Source organism: Esox lucius, chromosome 7 (assembly GCF_011004845.1).
Source record: "Esox lucius isolate fEsoLuc1 chromosome 7, fEsoLuc1.pri, whole genome shotgun sequence".
NCBI classification, from domain to species: domain Eukaryota; kingdom Metazoa; phylum Chordata; class Actinopteri; order Esociformes; family Esocidae; genus Esox; species Esox lucius.
The window spans coordinates 8540212-8567556 of NC_047575.1; the positions used below are offsets into that span (position 1 = coordinate 8540212).

At 39.9% G+C, this 27345-nt stretch overlaps 1 protein-coding gene across 1 annotated transcript in view; it reads right to left on the minus strand.

The window, feature by feature from the left end:
• The window catches only part of ndst1b (N-deacetylase/N-sulfotransferase (heparan glucosaminyl) 1b), a 97901-nt gene extending 70859 nt beyond the window's left edge, over positions 1-27042 (minus strand). Inside the window, exon 1 of the mRNA XM_029120870.2 lies at positions 26904-27042. The gene's annotated coding sequence lies outside the window, so the exon portion shown is untranslated. The remainder of the gene's footprint in view (positions 1-26903) is intronic.
• Between the last annotated feature and the right edge of the window lie 303 nt (positions 27043-27345).

Here is a 27345-nt window from a genome sequence, read left to right on the forward strand (position 1 = left end):
CACACACTGCAGCAGGGATTTTGGCCCACTCCTCCATACAGACCTTCTCCAGATCCTTCAGGTTTCGGGGCTGTATCTGGGCAATACGGACTTTCAGCTCCCCCCCCAAAGATTTTCTATTGGGTTCAGGTCTGGAGACTGGCTAGGCCACTCCAGGACCTTGAGATGCTTCTAACGGAGCCACTCCTCAGTTGCCCTGGCTGTGTTTTGGGTCGTTGCCATGCTGGAAGACCCAGCCACGACCCATCTTCAATGCTCTTACTGAGGGAAGGAGGTTGTTGGCCAAGATCTCACGATACATAGCCCCATCCATCCTCCCCTCAATACAGTGCAGTCGTCCTGTCCCCTTTGCAGAAAAGCAACCCCAAAGAATGATGCTTCACGGTTGGGATGGTGTTCTTGGGGTTGTACACATCCTTCTTATTCCTCCAAACACGGCGAGTGGAGTTTAGACCAAAAGGCTCTATTTTTGTCTTATCAGACCACATGACCTTCTCCCATTCATCCTCTGGATCCTAGACATGCGCTGGCTTGAGCAGGGGGACCTTGCGTGCACTGCAGGATTTTAATCCATGACGGCATAGTGTGTTACTAATGGTTTTCTTTGAGACTGTGGTCCCAGCTCTCTTCAGGTCATTGACCAGGTCCTGCCGTGTAGTTCTGGGCTGATCCCTCACCTTCCTCATGATCTTGCATGTAGCCCCAGATTGACCGTCATCTTGAACTTCTTCCATTTTTTAATAATTTTAATTAACAGTTGTTGCCTTCTCACCAAGCTGCTTGCCTATTGTCCTGTAGCCCATCACAGCCTTGTGCAGGTCTACAATTTTATCCCTGATGTCCTTACACAGCTCTCTGGTCTTGGCCATTGTGGAGAGGTTGGAGTCTGTTTGATTGAGTGTGTGGACAGGTGTCTTTTATACAGGTAAAGAGTTCAAACAGGTGCAGTTAATACAGGTAATGTGTGTAGAACAGGAGGGCTTCTTAAAAAAAAACTAACAGGTCTGTGAGAGCCAGAATTCTTACTGGTTGGTAGATGATCAAATACATATGTCATGCAATAAAATGCAAATTGTATATTTTTTAATCATACAATGTGATTTTCTGGAATTTTGTTTTAGATTCAGTCTCTCATAGTTGAAGTGTACCTATGATAAAAATTTCAGACCTCTACATGCTTTGTAAGTAGGAAAACCTGCAAAATCGGCAGTGTATCAAATACTTGTTCTCCCCAGTGTACATCCCTAGTACACACAAATGACTGTATGCTGCTTTGGATTAAAATGTCTGCTTAATGGCTAGTAGGATGTGAGCTAGGCTCACAGTTTACAGAATTTCCTGCCCATGTCCTGCAGTGTCCCAAGCTGCTAAACCTCGTGGTTCAGTAAACCTAACCCTGGTGGGCAAGGATATAACTTTGATCAAATCAAGACAAACTGAGATGAACCAATTACAATATGCAAGCATAGGTCTAATCAATGGTAATTACTTTGTATATTCAAGGCAGGTAAATAAACAAGACAGATTAAGCATTTACAGCTCAATTACCAGACAAAAAATAACCCCACAAAAGTTTCCCTCTGAACTGAAGAAAATAAATATGGTATAAAAAGCCAAGTTGGCATACAAAAATGTGTAGAACCTGTACAATAACCCAATCCTAGATGTTTAAAATCCTAATTGTTTAAAAAAGCATGTTATCATGTAAAACAGCTAGATCAAAGTTTTTGTTGACCCCATTCCTTAATAGTAGGGCGCTATGAAATTCATTTTTACAAATTCCGTAATTTTTTCCCCCCACATTTAATATTTACGTTCAAAAAATTCCCCAAAAACACCCCAATAGAAAACTCTATTTCTCTAGGCCCATTATTTTACAATTATGAAATCATTTAAGTTTACTACAATAATTAGGCCTACTTATTTTTTGATGAATTTAAGCCAAATTATGGTAAATTCTACAATATTCCATGTTTTACAGTTGATTCCATTTGTACTACCAAATTCCACGATTCTGTCTGCATTTCTCGCATGACGGAAATCATTAGGCCCAAACTACCTCTATCTTTCACAGCTGGCAATGAGTAGCAACTGATGAAAGCAGGGACAATCACTGATGAATAGACTAGGCTACACTACATGCAGCAGACTGAATAGCATTGCTGGAGTTTTTAATCAAAGACAATAGCTCCACTTCCACACAAGGAACACATTTGCATGTAGACTCAAAATCTGCCATGATGGATTTCCAGATATTTTGAATTTTCTTCAAATAATCTAATAATAAATAATCTAATAATCAGTCGGTAGATCCCTTCTGGGATCTACAGACTGATCTGCATCAAATATTGAGTGTAGCATCTATGGACGAGGTTCTAAAAGCTCTTTATTTTCTAAACTACAACATCAGAAAACCTGGCAACTGCTGACCAATTAATTTTCATGTGAGCAGGGCCTAAGGGCCAAACTAGACCAGAGACTGTCACTGTAACATCTCCAAAACGATTGTGAAAAATTGGTCTTACAGCACCAGTCAAAAGGTTGCAGACACCTACTCATCCAAGGGTATTACTTTAGTATTACTCCTTTCCCCATTGTAGAATAATAGTGAAGACATCAAAACTAAGAACACAATAGAATCATGTAGTAACCAAAAATATGTTAAACAAATGTATATTTCTATTTCAGAATCTTCAAAGTAACCACCTTTTCTTTGATGATAGCTTTGCATAGTCTAGGCATTCTCCCTTCCAGCGTATTGAGGTAGTCACCTGGCATGTTTTCCAACAGTCTTGAAGGAGTTCCCACATACTGGGCACACTTGTCCGCTTTTCCTTGACTCTGCAGTCCAATTCATCCAAAATCATCTCATTTGACTCATCCCAAATCATCTCAAATGATAGTCCCATTAAGTGCAAACCAGACAGTTGGAGCCTTGGAAATATTGTTTGAATGTATGCTTGTTATGTTTTGATGCCATAAACGTGTTAATATCGCTATAGAATTTGGGAGCCAACTAAGACCAGGTTTCGACCTGTCTAGGCCACAATTGATATTGCGTAACTCTCTCAGGGTCGATAAATAAGAGAGTAGTCAAATAAAACCTATTATTACCCTACCGTCTAGGCCAAGGAAATTAATTACGTGTGAATCTCTCAGGGGGTAACGGGAGAGACCACGTGTTGCTGAGAAGATGTGCAGAAGCTTAACACTGTTAATCGTGCAAGATCATAATGCAATAGAGTTTTCTGCAGTTATACAGTGACTTGTACAAGTAAAATATAAATAATGCAGTCCTTCAGTTATGCAAATACAATCGGAGAGAAGTGATGCTTAAATATCATGACGCTAAAAGGACACCATCAAGAATGAAAAGGATCATGACCAACGTTGCCTGAAATAGAAATGGCTAAGTAAGATAAGTTCTGAGGAAGTTGTGTGCATAGAGGATCGTTGGAAAGAGAAGGGGAAGTTTGTTTGTTGACCGAGAGAGGACAAAAGAGAAGCCAAAATGGCCAAGAGGAGACAAAGAAGAAAATCCAAATGGGCGAAAATGCATTTGTCCACTTGGCTAAATGACGGCAGCCAAAATGGCTGAATTTGAATCCAATAAATACCTCAGCCTATAAAAAAGGGTGAAAACACAATAAAATTTGATATATCTTATTTGAGATGCTAAATTGGGTTTGGTTAAATGTTTTATATTGGTTGAGTTTCCAATTACACTGCTCAAAAATATTAAGGGAACATAATCATCACAGCATAACACCAATCAAAGTCATCAAGTCAATTAAACTTTCTATAACACCAAATCAAGTCAATTAAACTTTCTGGGAAATAAATCTGTCCATTTAGGAAACATAGGTGATTGTGAATCAGTGTTGTCCGTTTTGGTGCAAATGAAAGTGACAACAGGTGCACTGGATTAGAAGGGAATCAACCCAGCAGTAGCACGAGTAACTGCTCCTTTGTGCGAGGAGGAACTGGAGGAGCATTGACAGAGCCCTACAAAAAAATGCCCTCCAGCAGGCTACTGGTGTCCATGTTTCTGACCAAACTTTCAAAAACGGTCTCCATGAGGGTGGCATAACGACCCAATGTCCTCTAGTGGGACCTGTGCTCACAGCCCAGTACCATGTAGCTCGACTGGCATTCGCCAGAGAACACCAGAACAGGCAGGTCCGCCATTGGTGCACCATTCTCTTCAGAAATGAGAACAGGTTCACACTGAGCACATGCAACAGATGTGAAATAGCCTGGAGACGACGTGGTGAACGTTATGCTGCCTGCAACATTATGCAGAATGACCGGTTTGGCGGTGGGTCAGTAATGGTCTGGGGAGGTATATCCTTAGAGGGTTGCACAGATCTCCACGTGCTAGCCAATGCTACCCTGACTGCTGTTTGGTACCGGGATGAAGTCCTCAGACCCATACATACTGGCACGTAACATTATGTGATAAAATTCACATAAGTTAAAAGTTTGGAACAGCCTGTGATTTCAATTATTTACTCTGATTTTGAATCCAGCCCTCAATCGGTTTGTGATTTTCGTTTCCATTGACTGTTATGTGATTTGTTCTCAACAAATAACACAATGTACAGTAAAGACATATTTTTTAGATTTAATATATTTCCTTTATCGATACCTAATATGTGATTTTAGCATTCCCTTAATTTTTTGTAGCATTGTATAACGGTGAAATATGCCGACACCACGCACTGATACCACGTCATGGGAACATTAAGTGAAACTCTATGGTGGTGTCGCCACTGGACGCATAAGTGTAGATTACAGAACTCAGATTGGTAGAGTGGGAAGACGGAGATGTCAGCAATGACACAATTGCAACCTCTGCTCTGCTAAATTGTCAAGGAATTTTCACCTTCAAAATAAAAACCTGCAAGGGGTTGTGTATATTTTCAAAGAAAAAAGTATGTGGGGTAAAATAGAAATTAACCAAATTACTATTTAAAAAATACATTATATATGGTAAAGAATATTATAAGGTTGAGCACATTAAGAAATGGTTAGAGCTTAAGTAAGTTAATCTGGAAATCCTTTGTAATATAAAAAAAATCAGATTTTTGATGTTATTGTTGTTAAGTTCCTTTTGCTTATTAGGTTTGGAGAGGGACTGTGTTATAAATCTGGGAGGTGATTCATAAAAAAATTTTTTTTAAGAATTATTAATTGAGGGGGAGTATTTAGGTTAGTAAGGAATGATGTTAAATAAGTATTGGTCAAATAATGTCAAATAATGTTAAGTTGACAAGGAAGAGAGACTGATGTAAAGGGATGACATTATTGCGATACATAAAAAACACGTTTGTAGCATCACATAGAAAAATAACATTTTGTGAGAATTGGAGGTTTGGAGATAAAGGAGTTTCTAGAGCCACACTACAGTATGATGCTGAGGCTGTGGTGATGAGTTGTTCTGCGCGTGGCCAGTATGTTAAAGATAAAAGCAGAAACAACTAATTTGTCATTGGAAATAAAAGGTTTGTATTCAACAAAAAACCTTCTCAATAACTGTACTGAAATTAATGTATACATGGGGAAAAAAGGGAAATTATTTTTTTGGACAGTGAAAAGTATGCTTGGCTTGTGGATGACCTGCCAAGGGGACTTGGCAGGTCATCCACCAGCCAGAAAGTTACATTTCAGACACTGTATGCCAGTATTGGGAGGGATGGAGACACACTATCTTAAAATAAAATTGCGCCTCAACATTAGATCATTTTGTCATGCATTGACATCACACCAAGTTTGAATATTTAGCTGTACACCACGAAGCAGTGTTAAACTGGCCATTTTAATAGCTTATTAGCCTGAAATAGGCCTACTAGTATCTTCTTGGAAAAGTCATAAGAATTGAGCAATTGCTAGCAAGACTGAGTAAAAACTTTACACTGACAAAGCTATTTCATTTCATGGTATAACAACGTTTGTTTTACTTTCATTTATGAATGACATTGATACAGTAACTATCAATATACAGTGGGGAGAACAAGTATTTGATACACTGCTGATTTTGCAGGTTTTCCTACTTACAAAGCATGTAGAAGTCTGTAATTTTATCATAGGTACACTTCAAATGTGAGAGAATCTAAAACAGAAATCCAGAAAATCCCATTGTAAGAAGCCCTCCTGTTCTACACACATTACCTGTATTAACTGCACCTGTTTGAACTCGCTACCTGTATAAAATACACCTGTCCACACACTCAATCAAACAGACTCCAACCTCTCCACAATGGCCAAGACCAGAGAGCTGTGTAAGGACATCAGGGATAAAATTGTAGACCTGCACAAGGCTGTGATGGGCTACAGGACAATAGGCAAGCAGCTTGGTGAGAAGGCAACAACTGTTGAAAATGGAAGAAGTTCAAGATGACGGTCAATCTCCCTCGATCTGGGGCTACATGCAAGATCTCACCTCGTGGGGCATCAATGATCATGAGGAAGGTCAGGGATCAGCCCAGAACTACACGGCAGGACCTGGTCAATGACCTGAAGAGAGCTGGGACCACAGTCTCAAAGAAACCCATTAGTAACACACTACGCAGTCAAGGATTAAAATCCTGCAGCGCACGCAAGGTCCCCCTGCTCAAGCCAGCGCATGTCTAGGATCCAGAGGATGAATGGGAGAAGGTCATGTGGTCTGATGAGACAGAAATAGAGCATTTTGGTCTAAACTCCACTCGCCGTGTTTGGAAGAAGAAGAAGGATGAGTACAACCCCAATAACACCACCCCAACACTGAAGCATGGAGGTGGAAACATCATTCTTTGGGGATGACTTTCTGCAAAGGGGACAGGACTCGTCGGTGCATCCCTAGTAAATTGACTAAACTGAATGTTGTTTAGATTACTCATTATTGTGCCTTCATTTTAGTAGCATCATATACAGTGGGGCAAAAAAGTATTTAGTCAGCCACCAATTGTGCAAGTTCTTCCACTTAAAAAGATGAGAGAGGCCTGTAATTTTCATCATAGGTACACTTCAACTATGAGAGGAAAAAATGAGGGGAAAAAATCCTGATTTTTAATGAATATATTGGTAAATTCCTTGGTAAAATAAGTATTTGGTCACCTACAAACAAGCAAGATTTCTGGCTCTCACAGACCTGTAACTTCTTTGAGAGGGTCCTCCGTCCTCCACTCATTATCTGTATTAATAGCACCTGTTTGAACTTGTTATCAGTATAAAATATACCTGTCCACAATTTCAACAGTCACACTCCAAACTCCCCTACGGTCAAGATCAAAGAGCTGTCAAAAGACACCAGAAACAAAATTGTAGACCTGCACCATGCTGGGAAGGCAGAATCTGCAATAGGTAGGCAATTGTGGGAGCAATTATAAGAAAATGGAAGACATACAAGACCACTGATAATCTCCCTCGATCCGGGGCTCCACGCAAGATTTCACCCCTTGGGGTCAAAATTATCACAAGAATGGTGAGCAAAAATCCCAGAACCACACGGGGGGACCTAGTGAATGACCTGCAGAGAGCTGGGACCAAAGTAACAAAGGCTACCATCAGTAACACACTACGCCGCCAGGGACTCAAATCCTACAGTGCCAGACGTGTCCCCCTGCTTAAGCCAGTACATGTCCAGGCACGTCTGAGGTTTGCTAGAGAGCATTTGGATGGTCCAGAAGGGGATTGGGAGAATGTCATATGGTCAGATGAAACCAAAATATAACTTTTTGGTAAAAACTCAACTTGTCGTGTTTGGAGGAGAAAGAATGCTGAGTTGAATCCAAAGAACACCATACCTACTGTGAAGCAAGGAGGTGGAAACATCATGCTTTGGGGCTGTTTTTCTGCAAAGGGACCAGGATGACTGATCCGTGTAAAGGAAAGAATGAATGGGGCCATGTATCGTGAGATTTTAAGTAAAAACCTCCTTCCATGAGCAAGGGCATTGAAGATGAAACGTGGCTGGGTCTTTCAGCATGACAATGATCCCAAACACACCGCCCGGGCAACGAAGGAGTGGCTTCGTAAGAAGCATTTTAAGGTCCTGGAGTGGCCTAGCCAGTCACCAGATCTCAACCCCATAGAAAATCTTTGGAGGGAGTTGAAAGTCCGTGTTGCCCAGCGACAGCCCCAAAACATCACTGCTCTAGAGGAGATCTGCATGGAGGAATGGGCCAAGATACCAGCAACAGTGTGTGAAAACGTTTGACCTCTGCCATTGCCAACAAAGGGTATATAATAAAGTATTGAGATAAACTTTTGTTATTGACCAAATACTTATTTTCCACCATAATTGACCAATAGATTCCTAAAAAAATCCTACAATCTTCATCTTTTTAAGTGGGAGAACTTGCACAATTGGTGGCTGACTAAATACTTTTTTGCCCCACTGTATCTCTGTTTTTGTCTAGATCATCATTCTTATGAGCTTTCTGAATTTCTACCCTAATGTTGAGTAGCTGTGTAGATACAGCAAGCACATTTTTACAAACTGAAAAATACTGGATGGGTTCGACAATAAATCTAAACCCTCAGTTAAGGAAGGATATAGGCTAAATTGAAAGGAATATACATATCTTACTACAGTCAGAGGACCATGTCAGATTTTCTACATTTATTTATGGCTCACAATTAGTGGGTAAAGGCCAAAGGCTTTAGGAAGGGGGAGAGACCCCCTAGGATGACCCTCCCATTAAATCAGGGTATTACTTAGGGTTCAATTTGATTGTTCAGACTTAATCTGTGGTAATTTCCCCAACAGAAGCATACACAGTTTTAGATGGATAATCATACATTGTGAAGGCTAGACACATTTTCCACTCAATAGCTTTAACATACAGTGGGTATAGAAAATCACCCCCCTTTAAAATAATGTTGCTTTGCAGCCTGAAATGAAGACAGACACAGTTTTGGTTTAATTCAGCTGTATTTACTCAGTGCAACTTATAACATCCAAGTGAATGATATAACACCAACATGTCAGAATGTTTCTTTAAAACAATCACTGAGTTGGAAAAAGGATCACCCCTTTGTGCCAGTATTTTGTTGAACCACCTTTTGCTTAAATTACAGCCTTTAGTCTGTTGGGATATGTCTCTACTACCTTTGCACTAGACGTTGCAATATTTGACCACTCTTCTTTGCAGAACTGCTCAAGTTCAGTTAAATTTGATGTTGACCGTTTGTGGACTGCTGTCTTCAAGTCATTCCACAGATTTTCAATGGGGTTTAAGTTCGGGCTCTGACTAGGCCATGCAAGGACATTCACCTTTTTCTCTTTCAACCACTGTGTGGTCAATTTTGCTGTGTGATTTGGGTCATTGTCATGTTGGAAGGTAAATCTTCTTCCCATTGACTGGCAGAGAACAGCAGATTTTCCTCAAGAATTTGACAGTATTTTGCCCCATCCATTTTTCCTTCTATCCTGACAAGTGTTCCAGTCCCTGCTGCAGAGAAACAACCCCATAACATGATATGCTTTACTGTAGGAATGGTGTTATTTGGATGGTGAGCTGTTTTGGATTTTTGCCAGACATATCGTTTGGTGTTGAGTCCATATAATTCCATTTTAGTCTCATCTGACCATAACACCTTTTTCCACGTGGCCTTAGAATCTTCAAGCTGCGTTTTGGCAAAGCTCAGTTGTGACTGCATGTGGCCTTTCTTGAGGCTCCCATACAAGTAACATTTGTGGCGAATTTGTGATATTGTTGTCACATGCACACAATGACCACTCTTTGTCATGAATTCCTGCAACTGCTTCAGAGTTGCTGTAGGCCTCTTGGTAGCCTCTCTGACCAGTTTCCTCCTGGCTCTTTCATCCAGTTTGGAGCAATGTCCTGACCCAGGGAGGGTCTGTGTTGTACAAATATCTTCCACTTCTTAATAATAGACTTCACTGTGCTTCTAGGCACTGATAAAGCCTTTGAATTTTTTTTGTATCCATCTCCTGACTTGTGCCTGTCCACAACTTTATCCCGGAGATCTTTTGACAATGCCTTGCCACCCATAGGTGATTGTTTTCTTCATTTGCACTACCAAGGACTGAAATGCTTCAGGAAAAGCTTGTTTCATGCTGAGCTAATCAAAATGACCACAGCTGATCACAATTGAAAGTCAATTGGCTTTGTGTGCTGTTGAGAAGGTGATTAATCTGGTTGGGTTTACAAGTCATTTTTAGGAGGGGGGTGATTCTTTTTCCAACTCAGTGATTCTGTTTTTTAATTTGTAAGTTGGTATTATAAGTTGGTAATATATTTTTCACTTGGATGATATAAGATGTAAATACAGCTGAATAAAACAAAATTTTGTCTGTTTTCATTCCAGGCTGCAAAGCAACAAAATGTGATTATTTTAAAGGGGGTGATTTTTTTCTATACCCACTGTATGAATGTATGTTTTGAAATCAATTAAAGAGAGGGTAGTGACCTAAAGACATCCCCCATTGCTGATAGTTTTAATATGAATAGAACCATCCATGTGGTCAAAATATGCAGATAAACCATTGCAACTTGGGTTGAAGTTTTTCTCCCTTCCAATTTAGTCAAACAGCTTTTCCCCAAGAGGGCAACTGATTATTTACTTAGGTATGTGCCACAAAACTAAAGGAGTTTATAAATATATGATAGCCAATTTCACAGACCTGAGGGAAGGTACTGAAGTACTATCACATTTGGGAGCTGTTCAGCTATGAAAGACATTTGTTAATAGGTTATACAATTACAATTCCTTCACACAAGTGACTGAGTTGCACATTCAATGTCTTTGACTGTGTTTTTCAACATGTTCACTTAGTTTTTTTGATGAATATAGCATGCAACACATTGAGTGCATTATACCTCCATCCCTAGTACAAATGTTAAATTTGTCTTGGATGTCCTGAAATGATGGCCAGTGTGGGGTCAGGACGGCGACTCATGTGGCCATTCATGTGGTTGTGCTTTCACTCATCATGTCACTTTCCCATTGACTTAATAAATTGAAAGTGGGGGGAATGCATATGATCTGATTATAATAAATTGTGATTTAAAAGAGCTGAATCGAGATGTGGATAGTAATAACGGTGCTTTGGCATCTGTGATGTTTCACATCTTCCATTCACAGGATTTGTTTTAGATTCTTTATTTGGAAATGGTTTTGATTGATGTACGGTCTAATATTTTAATGATTGAATAGAATAGATTCAACCATTTTTGATTTGGCTCAGCAAAGCTTAAGTCTGCAAAATCTGACCAGACAATGAAATCTTATTCCACAGCTAGTTGCTATTGGACATAAATATAGCACAACGAATGAAACATCAACCAAAGAAAAATAAAATTTGACACAGATGATTATGGAAGCTTGCCTTAATAGGGAATAAGCTTTACCCTAATGGCAGAATTTACAAGTTTTCAGGACTGATCTATTGTCTTCACTGTTGGGAGTTGACAGAACAATACCCAGTGGACAATCGTCTGATGGACTGTTGTTCGACACTAACCATTTATTTTGCAGCTATACGTTCAACAGATCGGGACATCACAAACCCTTTTCTGCTAAAACATCATGTCCACGACTGGACACAGACAACTGAGTGTGAGTACAGCAACGTGTTCGAGAAGGATTACCACAAACACACTGGATGAAACAGTTCAGAATCTTTCTGATCAGTCACTTGGCAGAACAATGCTAGGGTCAGATCAACTGGGTCCTGATGGGCTCTGCACAGTACATGTCAGAGTATCATTTGGGCCTGTTGACTGGAAAGGTCACATGGTCCCAACAAATTGTAGACAATATCCTGAATTAAAGTGAAGTGCTGGAAACTTTCAATATTCAGTTACACCTACACTGACATATAAAGAAACCCGGCCCATTACTAGGTCCACATCACCCGGACTGCAATAACTGATACAGGAACTTTACATCACTGATGCAAGACAGAACATGAAAGACAAGAACCACAGGACACTTAATTGGACACTTGCTTCATTCTATACAATCATCAATTTTCCTAAATGAACTGATATGGTGATTTCATACGTAGAGTGAGGGAAAAAAATATTTGACCCCAACTGACATAGAAATTATCAGTCTATAATTTTAATTGTAGGTTTACTTGAACAGTGAGAGACAGAACAACAACAAAAAAATTGAGAAAAACGCATGTCAAAAATTTTATAAATTGATTTGCATTTTATTGAGTGAAATAAGCATTTGATCCCCTCTCAATCCGAAAGATTTCTGGCTCCCAGGTGTCTTTTACACAGGTAATGAGCTGAGAATGGGAGAACACTCTTAAAGAGAGTGCTCCTAATCTCAGCTGGTTACCTGTATAAAAGACACCTGTCCACAGAAGCAATCAATTAATCAGATTCCAAACTCTCCACCATGGCCAAGACCAAAGAGCTGTCCAAGGATGTCAGGGACATGTTGTAGACCTACACAAGGCTGGAATGGGCTACAAGACCATCGCCAAGCAGCTTGGTGAGAAGGAGACAACAGTTGGTGCAATTATTCACAAATGGAAGAAACACAAAATAACTGTCAATGTCCCTCTGTCTGGGGTTCCAAGCAAGATCTCACCTTGTGGAGTTGCAATGATCATGAGAACAGTGAGGAATCAGCCCAGAACTACACAGGAGGATCTTGTCAATGATCTCAAGGCAGCTGGGACCATAGTCACCAAGAAAACAATTGGTAACACACTAAGCCGTGAGGGACTGAAATCCTGCAGCGCCTGCAAGGTCCCCCTACTCAAGAAAGCATATGTACAGGCCTGTCTGAAGTTTGCCATGATTCAGAGGAGAACTGAGTGAAGGTGTTGTGGTCAAAATCGAGCTCTTTGGCATCAACTCAACTCGTCATATTTGTAGGAGGAGGAATGCTGCCTATGACCCCAAGAACACCATCCCCACCGTCAAACATTGAGGTGGAAACCTTATGCTTTGGGGGTGCTCTTCGGCTAAGGGGACAGGACAACTTCACCGCATCAAAGGGATGATGGATGGGGCCATGTACGGTCAAATCTTGGTTGAGAACCTCCTTCCCTCAGCCAGGGCATTGAAAATGGGTCGTGGATGGGTATTCCAGCATGACAATGACCCAAAACATATGGCCAAGGCAACAAACAAGTGGCTCAAGAAGAAGCACAATAAGGTCCTGGAGTTGCCTAATTCCCTTTAGCAGCAATGACAGCGTTCAGTCTTTTGTAATAGTTGTCTATGAGGCCTTGAATTCTTGCAGGTGGTATAGCTGCCTATCGTTGTATTATTATCCTTGAAACCACCAGAGAATCTTTTTCCAGAGCAGCCTGTGGGTTTTTCTGTGCATCCTGAAAATGTTTTGCCATTTTTACCTGGGTGTGGCCAAACATTCAAGGGTATGTAAACTTTTGATCAGGGCCATTTGGGTGAATACTGTTATCATTATGATCTGAAAGGAGACAAAAAACGATGTGATAATAAATGGCTTCATATGATCACCATCCTAAAATAAAAGGTTTGCATGATCAGTCATATGTTCAAAATCAATGCCAAAATTTCAAAAATTTTGCCAGAGGATGCAGACTTATGAGCACAATTGTAACTACCTCATGAAGTTGGTTGAGAGAATGCAAAGAGTTTTCAAAACTGTCTTCAAGGCAAAGGGTGTCTGTCTACTTTGAAGACAATATTAAATGTATTTCGATGTGTTTAACACTTTTTGTTTGCTACATGTTTCCATGTGATTTTCTTGATGTTTATTATTACTCTACAATGTGGAAAATAGTAAAATTAAAGAAATACCCTTGAATGAGAAGGTGCATCCAAACTTTTGACTGGTGGTGAATATTTAGACATGCTACTCCGCAAGCACAATCGGCACATCACCCAAAGCGACCCGTGCTTAAAGTTAAGAAGCTTAACTTTATGCTTCCTGTCTATATTTATCATCAGCAAAAGTGTTGCTGAGATGAGACAGATGCTCCAAAACATCTTCGCAATCCAATATGATTTCAAAAACATTCTCAACGATCATAAGTATTCAAAACAAATTAAAAAACACACTGGACGGATTAAAACGTTTATTATTGTATTTAAGTTTCTAATAAAACAAGAATAATATAACTTAGTACACTTGTTGCCATAATACAGTGGATATAAGAAGTCTACACACCCCTGTTAAAATGCCAGGTTTTTGTGATGTAAAAGAATGAGACCAAGATAAATCATGTCAGAACTTTTTCCACCTTTAATGTGACCTATAATGTGAACAATTCAATTGAAAAAAAACCTGATTGCACAAGTGTGCACACCTTCTTATAACTGGGGATGTGGCTTTGTTCAGAATTAACCAATCACATTCAAACATTCAAATGTTAAATAGAAGTCATTACACACCTGTCATCATTCAAAGTGACTGATTAAAGCTGTTCTAGTAGGATTTTCCTGACATTTTCTTAGAGAGCTTCCAAAGCATCAGAGGGATCTCATTGTTGAAAAACATCAGTCAGTTGAAGGGTACAAAAGAATTTCCAAAACATTAGATTCCATGGAACACAGTGAAGACAGTCATCATCAAGTGGAGAAAATATGGCACAACAGAGACATTACCAAGAACTGGACAACTCTCCAAAATTGATGAAAAGATGAGAAGAAAACTGGTCAGGGAGGTTTCCAAGAGGCCTACAGCAACATTAAAGGAACTGCAGGAATTTCTGGCAAGTACTGGTTGTGTGCTACATGTGACAACAATCTCCCGTATTCTTCATATGAATGGGCTATGGGGTAGGGTGGCAAGACCAAAGCTTTTTCTTACAAAGGAAAACATCCAAGCCCAGCTGAAATTTGCAAAAACAAACTGAATTGTTCACATTACAGGTCACATTAAAAGTGGAAAAAATTCTGACATGATTTATCTTTGTCTCATTCTTTTACATCACAAGAAAATGGCATTTCAACAGGGGTGTGTAGACTTTTTATATCCACTATATATTTACCCATTGCCGCAGACACAGAAGATGACATTTCCTTGCTCACCTAAAACATTTCTTGAATTGAAAGAATGAATACTTCTTATCAACATCTACATGATGCTAATCAACTATGTTTCATCTCTACTTCTGGTGATGCAAAGCCGTTTAGGAACAGCTGCAATAAAGTGAATTGAAATAACCATTCCCAATTATTTTTTCTGTCTCACAAGCCTACATTTTATAGCGCCACTATCCAATTTCAAATCTACAGTACATCAGTGTTCTTTTCTTTAAATACAATGATTAATTAGACATACATTTGAAAACAAAATTACCAACACTAGCATCCTACGGTGCTAACTTGCTGAATAGGTCATGGCAGCTGAGGTAAAAGTGCCTTAGAGCAAACTCCCATGTTGTTGAGATGTTTAATCAAGACGATGGTGGAAGGTTAGCTACATGATCAGTGTATGACAAGTTTACTGACAACTGACCTTGATGCTCAAGATTAAAGAGCCAAGCTTACAGGACTGCAGCTCGTTTACATGCATTGCCCCAAAAAACAAGCTCTAAACCATATCTGTGTGTGGTCCCCTGAGCCAGAGAGCAATGTCCCAGTTCAATCTAAAAAAAAAAAAAAAAATGAAGAGCTTAACCCGCTCAGAATGGCTCAAAACTGTGTCCTACAATGAGTCATGTGGACAACCATTGATTGCAGCTGACATTTTGTGCCCCACACCATTTCGGCTAAACACGACGCAGGCTTTGCCTCAGCCTATCGCACAACAAACTCCCAATGAACCTTGATTCCCCGGTTATCTCACTTGAGAGTTTGCTTGCAGATTACCAATTTATCGAACTTGAACTCACGGATAAACATTGCAAGCAGAAAGTAATGCACCGTTAACTCAAGTTACGTTACAAAGTAAACCTTTAAAAACATTATCAAAGAAAGCAGCCTTGTGTGTTTGCAACTGATAAGCGCAGCTTGTGTTTCGCACCTGAGGGGAAAGAAAACATTTTTCGCTCCTTCACATTCAGTCTCTTCACCATACAATCACAGACAACTGAGGGAAGCAGGCGAAATTACATACACAGCACCAATGTCGCTCCATATCGGATGTGCCCGTGGGTGCAAGGCGGTGGAAACTAGAGCAACAAAGGGAGACACTTAAAAATTCAGAAGGGGGAAAGAAAATAGTCCTTGCATCAGCAGTTCTGCAGCACAGAGAACAGACGATGGGCGTTAACAATACTGGCTGAGATCCTGGGCTTATTTCTATAGACAGGGATGAGCACATGGGTCTGCAGAAGGACCCACACCACCTAAACTCAGCCTGGTGATCATGTGGTGTAAAACAGAACATCAACCCTTAGATTGCCACAATAGATGTTAAGGGAAATAATAAAGTCTCGTTAATGAGATAGAACAAGGTTGCTGAGAATGGGGCTTTACTGCACCAGTGTGGCCTTCACCTAGAGAGTTCTTGCAGTGCATCTGTAAAGCAAAATGCAGGCCTAAGCAGAGAAATCTACTGCAACAGCGAGCACCAATCCATCTTTCCCAGAAGACAGAAAAACATGCATTAAATAAGAAAACAATTATCTGAAGATTGGATAGAACATTCCAGCTCAGTGTAACAAGAAAATGAATTAGATGTTCATGAGAAATATGAGTGTTCCAGGGCGGAGGGGCTTTGGTAAAACCAACGGTCTTAGGCTCCAAGCCAGTCAGAGCTGTGGAATGACTTCATATGGGGAAGGTACCGTCTCTGGGGTTAGAGAGGCGGAGAGGCTTGAACTGTTGCCTGCCAGAGCCTTGTCTCTCCTCTGGTTCAACCCCACCCACCTCATCAGGACAGCTCAACCTTTGTCAGTTCGCCAGTGAAACAGACAGAGGTGAAAGCAAGACCGTCATATTGTCACCACTATTGACATTTGAACCCAATTTTTGTCCCCCCTCCAGCAGTAGCGTAATTCAAACAGCTTGCTTGGAAGAGAGAAGAGGGCTGAAGGAAGAGGGGGGGGAAAGCAAGCGGCAGAAATAGCCATCTGCACGTCGTGTAAGCACTGGGTTGAGCAAAATCTGTTATCCAAAGCATTTAAATTAGCGCATAAGTGTTGTGTTGCATTTACCGTCCTGGTCCCCCGTGGAGAAACTAAACCCGCAACACAGGCGTCACCAGCAACTGAGCTATATGGGACCACCAGTTAGGGCAACCAATTTGGAAAAACTATTTTACAGAGACACAGTGCCAGTTCTAGTCTAGACTGTTTGGGATCAAGTCTTTCTTCCAGGCGTGGGCTGAGTTGTGTGACGCAGAGATCTTCCTCTTGCTCCTGTTGATTTTTCTGTCCGCACTGTCTGCCCTCAATACAAGCGCTGGCACAATTTCTCAATGCACAAACTAGAATGCAACAAGCATAAAGGTGGCATAACCACATTTTTATTTTTTTTAAATAACAGGGCATGACAATATCTTTGAAAAGTGCTTTTCTGTTGTTTGTTTCGTTTAAGTGGACCAGCTGCGGACTGCAGAGAAACACACTCAGTCACATCTGCTTTCCGCAGATAACACCCCTGAAGTCACCGGTGCCTGACTGGCTCATCATTAGGGATGTAAACGTTGTCCTGGCCACTGGAGTTGAAATGCTTGTTACGACGCAAAGCAAGTGCACATAGCAAAAAGTACGCATGGCAACTTTCAATTTCCCTCCCAATAAAGAAATCCATTTGCTGCCGTGGACGGGGCTGCATACCAACAGAGTGAATGATTGCACCTGAGCCCCCGCGAGACTGTAAACGGATGGCAGGCAGCTCCAGGCCGTGTGGGGAAAACTGTATTCTGCTAGGAGAGACCGGGCCTACAACCTCTGACTGAATAACCCTCATCGATTATTCACGTTTCGAAAGACCCATTTCCCTGACTGCTAAAAGAATGATAAAGTTGGAAAAGTTACCCGCTGTGACAGCTAGAAACTCAGGAAAAGGAGAGATGCAGAAGCCTGACCTGGCTTGGGGGGAAACGAGTGGAAGCTGACACGTGAAAAGTAAAACCGTAATCCCAGGTCATTTAATATCAAGCGTACCATACTGCAGAGACATGCATCTTTAATATTGGTGAGTGGAATAGATACCGTGCTCCAAATAAAACTGTAATATCCCAGAACAGTGAGATCACACAGCAAACCAATACAATGCCACTGCACACCAGCCACATCACGCCAATCTCACCTTGGGGGAAATGAACTGGCAACAGACGCCCGCTGTTTCACGGCTGACTGACAGTGAAAGGAATGGCAGATACCTGCGGTATGGTATATCACCGTGGGTGGTGGGGGTGCATGATGTTTACATAGTCAAACATTCCCGCCGGCTGCATGGAGATGTGCTTATCTGTATCCGTGTAATTACAGATTCAGGGTTAATACAGACGTTGGCAGCAGAGGCCACCTGCAATGGTAGAGGAACACGGCTCATGCACATCGGATTATGGGATCATACTCAGATTATGCTCAGTGTTATTCATGTGTCATTTTTCCTGCTGGCCTGGGCAATGGCCGGGAAGCTAACAGGTGTATTTTGGGCCCTGAAGTATTATTCAGACCAGTGGATTTGACGTGGTAGCAACAGACAGTTGTTGCTGTTGACGTGTCGGCAAATAACAGGGTCTATTGGCATATTTGTACGTACATGATTGTGGCCATTGACGTGCCAGTAAATGCAGGTTGTTGCTATTTAGATTTGCCGTATAGGGCGCCAATTTACATTGGTATCAAGACAGCGTGCATTGAAGACAAAGAAAAAAGTGGGTTTCTGAGAGCATTCTTGTTCAGATGAAAGTTGTTGCAACCTGGTGTGCCAGATGGCAACAGCCAATTGAGTAAACAACAGTCAGTGTAGCCTAAATGCTGTGCTACAATCGCTAATCGTAGGGTTTTGCTAATTCGGCACAGACCAAAACCCGGTGGCTCATGTGTCAGAGGCTCTTTACTTTGTCAACAACGCTAATCACGTCAATCGTGACGACAACAAACACAACGACAACAGAAATGTGGATAGGAGAAGGGAAAAATATGAGCAGTTGTTTCCCCAAATGCTGCCCATCTGTCAGGAAATGCAGAGAATTTCTTCAGCCAAATCAGACTCGGCGACTCACAGATTGGTTGGTTGGCGGGAAACTTCTCTGATATATCCCAATAAAATCTATCTGGACAAGACAGGCACAACGTCACTGCATAAAAGGAAGAAACATACTGCCAACAAAATCCATTAACTATAGTCTCCACCAACGAATAGGACACTTGTGAGTTTGAAACAGTAGCACATTCAGCATTTAGAGCCCCCATCTTTGCCATCATACCACAAACTGAATTCAAAGACTTGACTGGCTGCCTGCATTTTTTTTCCACTCTGCTTTCAGTAAATCCTTAATTCATTTTAAACAGTCAAAATAATCCAGTAGTGTAAAGCTAGAAAGCTGCTCTCTGCCAAAGAAATTACATTAGTGTAGTTTAGAATAGCAGCAATGACACCTGGATATTCATTAGCCTAAGACAAGATGGCTAAACAGAGTAAACCCAGGCATCTCAAATAAATCAGCTAGTTGGCTCCTCTCTCTCTATCACACACACACACACACACAAAAGACTTTGAACACAGAATATCTGACATGGAGGGTTTCCACAACAGAGGCTAGACTTACGTCTCACCAAACTACAAGTGAACTAGGCCCCATACCTAACTTTAAAGCATTTAGACTAATCTTCATCACATTGTTATCTTTAACTGTCTGATCTTAGACCTTTACACACTTTCAGAACAACACATGCACGTTATTAATGAACTGAAGCGGCTAGCTGAGCCCAGAGATAAGAGGCCAGCTGCTTATGTATTCTACCGTGAATGAGAAGGAGTTGATACTTAGGCGAGTCGAACACAAATATCCCTGTGTTGACAGAGAGGCAAAGTGACAGCTTGCTCAGTATCGGTTCCAGCAAGGAGGGTGGAGAGAGGGAATGGGCCAGGCAGAACTTGGCAGTGCCCCTGCGAAGAAGACAAATTGTTATGCAGTCCCCAGATTTGGCACGCTCCTCCTGGAGATTAATTACTCTTTCCTCCGTGTCGAACAGAATGAGAGCTGGAGAGGGGCACTGTATGGAAGCGTTGGGACTGGGGAGGACCAGGCTCACAGGACTAGAGGCATTGTGGGTCGATCCCTTTACTTCTTGTTACCAACAGCCACAGGCAGGAATGAGCAACCCTTCTTCCCACAGTTACTATTCATCACAAGTAGTTGTTAGACGTTTAAGTTTGTGCCATTTCATTACGTGGAATTCTGATCAGCCGCTTTGGTTTAACAAGAAGCAAAATATGGAATTGATTTAGGCATCTGTGAGTATTGCATGACAGTATACTGACAAATATTTGGTCCACAGACAAAGCCAATGTCAGAATATCAAGTATTTCATCTGATCAGGACTTTTCCCCATCATGGACCAAAGGCTAACCAGTAGAAATTGTGAAACAACTACCAAGTAGAATGCTCTGCGGAAAAGAGGTGAAAAGATCCTAAGTTATATTCACCATACATTCTGGCTAATTTACAAAACCTAACACTTAAAAAACAAAGTGATGCTGCCTATTTAACAACAAATTTGTAATCACTTGACTGGAGCCATTTACAGTGCACTACATTTTTTCATAATAATATATATCAATCTGAATATGGATCAGACAGTAAATCCGACTGGGTAAGTAAAAACAGCAGGCAAACATTTTGTAAGATCTTCTGTATAGAAAGAATATAATTAATGATAATGTTCCCCAGTCGGCTTTACTGCTTGTTCCTGTTCACTCTGTTCTGAGGGGGTTCTTAAAGAACCCCGAAGATAGTAATAACGGGAAAAAAAGATGGATGGACGGACAGAGCTTGTTTTGACTAGCACTATAGCTTCACAGAAAAGATAATAAAAGACAGAAAAACACACTGACACGTTCCAGAGTGTCTTATCATGAATAGGCTTAACCACAGTTCTATGTAAAAAGCATTGTCTCTCACAACCTCATTTTGAAATCAGATGACCACACTTGGGGTCATAACACCTAGTTTGAGAAACGTGGCATAATGGGAACAAAGAACTAAACAGCAATGGATGGCTTAATGAACAACACCAGTCATGCTTCAGAACCTCAGCAGTTCAATAATTAAAGCCCACATTTAACTTCATTTAATCAGCTTGAGACTCACTGAGATTAAAAATCAGTTTTTTCAAGAGGGACCTGGCCAAAAATGTGGCCAATTATTTCAGACTGATTGTGCTTTCATCTGAATAGGTGTCCAATATGCTCCAGTAATTTTTACAATATTTAGTGTCCTTGTGTCCTATTGTCGTATCCTGTTGTTGTATTTTCAGAATATTTTCATTCGCAATCGTGTTGAAGTATAAAACCTTATTTACTACATTTATATAAAGGCATTTTATAATGTACAATTACAGAAAGAGCATGTTCTATTTACTACCATAATTATTTTTGTCATTTGTTATTAAAATACATTTAAATATACATTACATGACACTACCACAGCTGGGGTGATATCAATGAATCATGTGCAACGAGAGCAGGTTCATGCTTTGTTTCCACAGTGTGCTTTTAGTTTAAGTTGCGCACGGTAATGATGAAATAGCATGTTAGCATTTCAGGTTGAAACCTGCATGAGCACTTAATTTTTTAAGTCCACTGCAGAGTAAGAATGTCACGAGAACCAATACTTTGAATATGATCATTTTTAGAACATGAAAGGCACTTTTTAAACAATAGTTATTTCTCAAACACTAAGATTGATCATGCCTATATGGTGTGCCTATATGCAGTAATAAGACAATTTAGAAAAATGCTCCATCGCCTTTCATATGCATGGTGCCACTGTCAGTAATGCACCCATAAGCAACTACAACAGATGGTAAACACCACATTTGCGTTTACCTCGTTTCTATAACTGGAGAGCTTTTCATTTCTATAACTGGAGAGCTTTTCGTTTCTATAACTGGAGAGCTTTTCATTTCTATAACTGGGGATATGGCTGTGTTCAGAATTAACCAATCACATTTACATCTTTGAGGGGGAAAAATAAAAACTCATAAGTACGCACACCCTTAAACTAATACTTTGTTGAAGCACCTTTTGATTTTATTACAGCAGTCAGTTTTTTTGGGTAGGAGTCTATTAGCATAGCACATCTTGACGTGGCAATATTTGCCCACTCTTCTTTGCAAAAGCTCTCCAAATCTGTCAGATTGCGGGGACATCTCCAGTGCACAGCCCTCTTCAGATCACTCCACACATGTTTAATTGGATTTAGGTCTGGGCTCTGGCTGGGCCATTCCAAAACTTTAATCTTCTTCTGGTGAAGCCATGCTTTTGTGGTTTTGGATGTGTGCTTTGGGTCGTTGTCGGGCTGAAAGGTGAACTTCCTTTTCATCTCCAGCTTTCTAACGGGCGCTAGTTATAAGAGGGTGTGCACACTTATGCAACCAGGTTATTGTAAGGTTTTAATTTTTCAATTTCCCCCCTCGAAGATTTAAGTTTGTTTTTCAATTCAATTGTTCACATTATAGGTCACTTTAAAAGTGCAAAAGGTTCTGAAATGATTTATCTTTGTCTCATTCGTTCACAACAAAACAACCTGGCATTTTGCCAGGGGTGTGTAGACTTTTTATATCCACTGTACTATTTTGCTGCTTTGGTTTTGTTAAACAGTTATTAATAAATACATATTTATGAATAATACAAATACAATAAATACATATCTGTATTTTAACTAATTTCACCTGGCATGAAAATCCCAAAAATATCCAGTCTCTGAAGAGGATTTTTTTTTGACACATGGCACATTCATCAATACATCTGCTGATAGGAACTATGCTGAAAGAAATCCGATGGCTCTTTGAATCAAGTACAACCTGAGGCTACATATAAAATGTACATTAAAATGTACACCCTTCCATACAGTGGCTTCTAGGTGCACAAAAAACAAACCTTGCTCCTTCTGGCCAATAGGTGTGAAACAAATCCCACTGCCCTAGAAATCTGTCAGACATGATGCCCACCATTTATGGTCCCCTGGGGGTAAAGTACTCCTTTAAGTAGTGAAATAAAAGGTGTCACTTGAGGCCAAAGTTTAATGTATTTTTTGATTCTATAAAAAAAATTAAAATGAATGTTCCCTAAAAAGAAATAAACAGTAATTGGTCATTTAAAAAAATACTCTACTGATAAGACCAGTGCCATGGTATAGAAACATTTCCCTGTTGTCGTATCAAAGTTCAAAATTCTGTTATGGCATTCCTACTGTAGAGCTCTGTGTCATATCGCTGTCACAGCGTTTGACAGGAGTTTCATTTATACAGTTAGGCAAAAAAAACATCCACAATGTAAATTTCCCATTTTCTTAAAGGAAGTTTTGTAACTGAATAAGCAGAGAACAGGATAATTTGAAATACATTAAATTTGAAAATGTTTTCATATTTTTTGTGATACCCAATGGATGACTATCTTACCTATTTAATACTTACTGGAAGAGTTGATCCATTACAATAAGATGGTATTTGTGACAAAAAAAATGCCAAAAGATTATAATTTAGAAAATGTTAACCTAATGTGGAAATATAATCAAGATTTTTTTATTTGTCATGCATTGGGCCTTTAAGTAGATTAGAACTTGATGAAACAGTATTGTAGCATGACACTGACCCAGCGCCTATCATAGGAACAGGGGGATGACAATCATATCAATCTGCACTACACTCTTACATAATCATCTCTGTTAACGGTTTATTGGTATGTACTAATGGATATTGCACAAGTGGAGGATGATCTTGATAACAGCCGCAAAAAGTGGGCTTTTTAAGAGCATTTCAAAGCTCAGAGGGATAATTCAAGTACACTAAAATCTACTGTCTGGGCCATAAAATATATTAAAAGATTACTGTGCAAAAAACAGCCGGTCTTCATTTCACTGAAAGTCCATTACACAGATCACACAACCACAAGGTGCGCAGAAACATAATTGCTGGCGGCCAAACAGACACTAATGGTGGCTTAAGGAGAGTGTCTTCCAAATTATTTACTATCCATTACAATCTGTACAATCCATCACCTAAGTGAAGCAGTTCGTTTGCTAAACTTCGATAAGTGAAATTGATGAATGATATTATTGATCTCCATTTGCCCTGGATGAAGAGGGGAACACTAGCAGAGATGAGCCCTGATAACTATGATGAAAAGGATGATCATGCCATTAGCAAGCCCTCTCTGTAACAACTGTATGCCAGACTATGTGGCCAATCATTAACTACAGACCTGCAACCTCCGGCTGCTGCAGTTACATATGCTCACCAGCCCCACAGCATAGTGATGTGTGGTTGCAGAATGTTGGCCGACTCTTGCCATACAATGACGGTTTCATCACAGGCAAACAATTCATTAATGTTGGCGTTTCATGTCAGGCAATCAAAGTGCCTTGTGAAGGGCAGCATAAATCGTGGACCTGGGGGTTCAGAAAAGTCATAGGCTAATGCAAAAACTGGAACACAACATCTGTTTAATCTAATATAATACCAAATCCACACAGAAGTTTGCAATGTCTTAAAATACTTGTTAATGACCAGTACCACTGTGTAAAACTATGCCATGTAAAAGTTAAGGCAGACAGATTAAATGTACCTCTATATAAATCTGCTAAATAAAAAGTCAAAAGCCCTTGACCATTATGTAAGACTAACTAACAGTTCAATCCTGAAGTAGAACTGATTTAATGAAGGTAATGCCACTCGTGCATAAACTTACGTAACATCAAAAGCAAATAAATGCACTGCAATGTTAATTCGTAAATCAACAACATTCTAAAAATGACAGTAATCTCCCATGGGGGATTCAATATTCTGGGGGAAAGGGCTATAAGCACTGTCTGATTCATTTGTCTAAGTGCTGGTGGTGAAGAGACCTGCTATAAAAGGAGAGAAGCACCCTGTGGAGTAACACAGCAAGTGCTCGCTAAGGGAGGTTTAGTCTCGAGGTCCAAGGAATGAAAGGTTCACTGGGTCTTATTCTATGCTAAAAGAAACTTAACCAACCCCAGCCAGTCCTTGTAATTGTAATTTTACAATGAGTCTAACAAATGCGAATATTAAATAAAGGAAACTCAAATAATATCTATATATTTTTTCATCATTAATTACTTGAGCCTCCTGTGGCACATATAGACCATGTGGCACGATATTTACATACATAGTGATGGTATCTTCCAGAACCCATCTCTTATCAAGATGAACAGTAATTGGACTATTACAATAAGATCAGTTGTGAAACACCAAAGTAATGTAACATGTCCACCCCCCTGAATATGCTGAAATTGCAGACAGCGGTTTTCCGAACAGTATTGTTCATAGAACGGACATTATCATATTTTTGGGAATAACCTCCTTTGGAAATTTCATTAGTAAGCAGGACAATAACATTTTTGAACGCACTGGACCATACCTGACACTGAACGAAAATGTTCTGTGTTGTATTTGTGGCATCAGTAAAGAAAACATATTGTGTAAGCTAAAGGATCTGTAGGTCAGTCTGAAAGTAAATTAAACATTCTGAAGTTTAAACACAAATAAATATATATATATATATATATATATAAATAATATAGACACAAGGTTTGAAAACCAATCCAAAATACAGCTACATTAAGTTATACCAATGAAAAGTAGTGACAGAAAGCAATATGCCCAAATTAGATAATGGACTGACCAACAAATAAAGTAGTAAGAACATTTCAATTAGCCATAGATAAGGAATAAAGTATTTCCAAAATTTGCTCTGCAAAATCCTAAGAGGGGCTGTGTGGGCAAAACCATATTCTAGGTCCTTCGTGAATATTTGTGCAAAAAAACTATAGCCAGATTAGGCTGTTTGGAGGCAAAAAAGGACAGGACCGACCTTGAACCTATATCTATCGCAAACTGAGTTGAGTTGAAAGGGCAATGCACAACAGTCAACTCAACATAACTTCAACACAGACAGCAAGCCATCAAAAAAAAGTATTTGTAAATGTCTACACGTCTATTTAAATGCTCATGCTGTGTGTATAACTTAGTAACGTAGCGGTTACGACTAAGTCAGCTACTATAACAGAACACGACATGTGTAGGTTCCTTCACATCTTTAGGGTTGCCACAATCACTCCCTCGCAAAATGTAATACGTTAACAAGTCTGGCTGCATTTAAGCACTATCTTAAGAAGACGCATTTAAATACATTCAGCATAGTTATCCATGCGTTGTACTGTAGAATGTTTTATATTACCTGAGTCTTCTAAAAATTAAAAAGATAACAAGATAATTCAATTGAGCACTTCTCTTAACAAATGTATATGGACCATAGCACAGACGTGAATGGATACAAAAGCTGCCTATAGTAACGATATGTACATAAATGCAACTACCTGTCTGGCTAGTGTTAGGATCATAGATACCCCGAAAAAAAGATGACAATGTTTTTTCAACTCATGGTTAACGGTAGTTGGCTATATAGCAGTCTAGCCGAGTCAGTGTGAAGCTAACGTTACCAGATAAGGCTAACAAGCTAGCCAAATAACGTTAGCTTTCATTAGCATGGCAGTTTACCAGGATAATAAATCATAGTGTATAGCTAGCTAGCTATAGCTTGCTTTTTTTGTTATAAAGATAACTATGTCGCAGGCAAACGTTGTCACACACGCACATTTAAGATACATTTCTAACTAGCAACTGTATGCCCTGGTTTGACTGTGTTATTAACTAGTTAGCCTGACGGCACTCACTCACAACAGTCGAATTTGGAGAAAAGGGAAAGGGGGACTTTCACAGGCTAGCGTTCCCCGGAAATTCCCTAATGCACGCTTTAAGACAAAAAACATGTAACAATTTAGCAACTTACCCTCTTGATTGTTGTGTCGACAGGATCCACAGTTGGTGTATAGAACCTGGCTTTGAAGTTTAGCTTGAAACAGTACGTAGGTTTAACAGAATTTGGGCGTCCCGGTTCAGATTGTTCCTAGGAGGAGAGAAACATGAGAGGACTGACTCGCCTCCCTCCTTCTCCTGGTCGCCTTCTCAGACTCGAGGTATCAGATGCTCGCTAGGGGGCGTAATAGAAGTCTGTCTACTTGCTAGCAGGTAATACGATACACGATAGAGACGTTTCAAATTTAATTAGGTTAAGGAACCAAATAAAAGACAGACAATGCAAGGATTGATGCAGTTACTGACAATATATTGTATTAAAAAGTAAATTTTTAACATGCTTTGAGGTCATAATATCTACATTTACTCAGTTAACATAAATTTTATAACATGATTATAACATGTTGATATTTGTG